Genomic DNA, 3,624 nt, shown 5'->3' with positions numbered 1-3,624 from the left:
CTAACTTCAAAGATAAATATCTGAATCCAATCACAATCACACTTGCACCTCTTCAGGTAATCCTTTTCATTCTTTCAAAATCAAAGTCAAATTCTACTATTTTGAGTACAAAATCGAACCTTGCTTTTATATCCGGTGAAAGGATAGATTTTTAAAGGAAACAGGATAAAGACCTTACAACTCAGGGTAGACCTCCTAGTTTGCTTGCTCAAATCAAAACAAACAAAATTCTCATACACTGTTGATTTTTCAAAACTTTCAAAAAAAAAGACAATACTTTGTATACATCCAAACACGGGTTATTACAAAGTTAACGTTCTTTTCAAAACATCTTTCGAAAGATAAACAAGCATTTTGTATACATCCACACACGGATCATTACAAAATTCAAATTACAAAGGTATTTGAAACCACATATGAGCAATTTCAGAGCAATTGAAAAGTGATCGAAAAACAAGTGAGCTAAGCAAACTTAAGAGCCCATGGATAACCATGGATACAAAGGGTGCTAACACCTTCCCTTTGTATAACCTACCCCCTTACCCAGAATTTCTTAAAGGTCTTTTTTCTGTTTCTTTTATAAACCTTTCCTTAATTGGATAAAATAAAAGGTCGGTGGCGACTCTGTGAATTTTCAAAAAATGCGAAAGCATTAAGCGACAAAAAAGAGTCAGTTCACGTATCTCTACAGATCAGAGGTATGGCCCGGTATTAAAAAAAATCGGAGGTCCACAGAACTGGCGACTTTGCTGGGGAATATACTTTCAAAAACGAAATGTTTTCAAAAGGGGTTACCTTAAGAGAATAGATCACTTCGATGTTTTCAATTGTTTGACTTGATTGCTTTATTTTTCAAAGGCTTGCTTGGGTATTTTGCTTGTGTGAAAGATTCTAACCCGAATCTCGAGATACCTTAAGTATATGACATTAGACCAAGGAAACTGTACGGCATGTACCGATACGGTTGAGCTGGTAGTCATCGTTAGTGCGACACTTTGGTTTATACTGATGTCCCTTGAAAACGATCAAGGAGTATATTAGGCTTCCGAAATGTCATTAAACACTAATTTGTCTTAGAACCTTTTTAGTTGAACTTGACTTGTGGCCTATTAAGTGGCTAGCTTTGAAATTGATCGAAGTTAGTTATCCTCGAGGAATATTTTGATCGGCCGATCGAGCGCCGTATTGAGATGTTACTTCCAAGGATCATAGAACCCGAATGCTATTCTAGGACAGGTTTTAACCAAATCAACTTCAGTGGGGAGGGTATCACCTATCAGCTCCATGCAAGCCTTTAAACCTAAGGCTATTGTTTGATTTGTTTTTGTGTGCCACATGTTTGCATCATAAGCATATCATTTTTTGCACCAAACACTTCAAGGATCAAAGAGTTTACCTTTGTTTTTGCAGGTAATGGCTCCCGCCACCAAAGATTACATCCGAATCAACATTTCAACGGTACCATCTGAGCTAAAAGACTTGGTGTCAGAATTCCCCAGGAATGTTCAATTCACTGAAAGGCATGGTCACCTACTCCATTTGGTTACCTCAAAATTTGAAGAAGACATGATACGGGTCCTGTTCCAGTTCTTTGACCCTGAACATCATTGCTTTACCTTTCCTGATTACCAGTTGGTACCCACTTTGGAAGAATTCTCTGAACTAATGGGATTGCCTGTTCGAAATCAATTACCTTTCACTGGTTTAGAAAGGATTCCAAAACCTGAAGTCATTGCTGCTGCTTTACATCTGCGGAAATCAGAAATCGAGTCCAATTGGGAAACAAAGAGTGGAGTTAAGGGTTTACTTGCCAAGTTCTTATTGGAAAAGGCTCGACTACTGCTAGAAAACAAAAGTTATCCAGCTTTTGAGGAAGTTATGGCACTGTTGATCTATGGGTTGGTTTTATTCCCTAATCCCGACCAGTTCATAAGTGTACACATCATCAACCTTTTCCTAATCCGTAACCCGGTACCAACATTGCTGGGAGACATTCTACATTCTCTACACACTCGTACCATGAAGAAACGAGGAACTCTCATGTGCTGTATACCACTACTGGCTAGGTGGTTTACATTTCATCTTCCCCGATCAGTGTTGAGAAATGAACAAAGAATGCAATGGTCTCGCAGGATTATGTCTTTGTCTCATTCAGATATCCGGTGGAACAACTTCTTTCAAAGAGACATTACTATCATTGATCATTGTGGAGAGTACCCTAATGTGCCACTCCTTGGCATCAAAGGAGGCATCACTTACAATCCCTCTTTAGCTCTACGCCAATTCGGATATGCAAGGAGCAACGGTCCTCATGACATGATTATCCATGGCATTGTGTTTGATTACGAGAATGATTCTCATAGACACCGACGAAGGTTCATACATGCATGGGGCAGTGTCTATAGAATAGAAAGCAAAACTCTGGGGCAATGGAATTCTATTCCTATGGAACCCTACCTCAGATGGGTCCGCACTCATGCTCAGAAACTCCTTATGCCATATCCCGCTGTTCTACCTGTGACTATTGAACCAGAGGTCGAAGGATATGAACCTCAAGTTATTCTACACCCGGACATGCCAACTGACCTAGAAGAGTTGCAAAAATCTTGGGTTCAACTCAAAGAGGAAAGAGACACCTTCAAATCATACTGTCAAGACTATGAGAGAAGGATATTGGAGCTCACCGGACAGCTTCAAGAAGAACAGCAGATCAACACATTCCTGGGGGCAAAGAGAAAGCGTCCACGGGAGACCTGAAGGATCATTTACTTTATTTCTGTCTTGTAAGCCCAAATGAGGCAAAGAAAAAAGAAGCAAAAAAAAAAAAGAAATAAATTGATTAACTAACGTTTGTTTCTTCTTTAACAAATCTAAACTCTAAGATCCTTGAAACATTGCACACACATTTCACTTCATGCATTGCATATACATTTCATACATTGCATTCATATACATTGCACATACATTTCATACATTGCATACACATGGCATCCAGTCATACACATGGCATAACAGGTTCACATGACGGATTTCTCATCTTCTCGCTGTTTATTTCAGTCAGAAGAGATGGAATCTGAAATGAGCATCAAGAATCTCGAAGCACAGAATGCCCAAGTTCAAGTGGCAATTCTGGAACTGGAAAAAGGGCAACAAGAACTGAAAGCCCTGATAATCAAGAAGAAAAAGAAGCCCAAAGGATCTGTAGGTGTGAGTCACCTGAGAAGAAAGATCAAAATCCCAGTCAAAAAGTTCACAAAGCCACCGATCCCTGAAACAGTCGGTGATGATGAACAAGAAGACAATCAAAGCAACCAGGGTTCTGCTAAACCCTCTCTCTCTTCAAATGAAGAAAATGATCATTCTGGGGACGAACCGGATGATGAAAAATACCAACAGCTGGAAGACCGTATGAAAGCTATGGAGATACAAAAAATACCTGGCTTAGATTTCAATGATCTGGGGCTCATCTCGGATGTTGTTATCCCTCCAAAATTCAAAGTTCCTGTCTTTGCAAAATATGATGGAGTTTCTTGCCCGAAACTACATCTGAGATCCTATGTGAGGAAGATACAACCTCATACAACAGATAACAAATTGTGGATTCACTTCTTCCAAGAAAGTTTG

Source organism: Vicia villosa, linkage group LG1 (genome assembly GCF_029867415.1).
Source record: "Vicia villosa cultivar HV-30 ecotype Madison, WI linkage group LG1, Vvil1.0, whole genome shotgun sequence".
NCBI classification, from domain to species: domain Eukaryota; kingdom Viridiplantae; phylum Streptophyta; class Magnoliopsida; order Fabales; family Fabaceae; genus Vicia; species Vicia villosa.
This window is presented reverse-complemented; position numbering follows the sequence as displayed.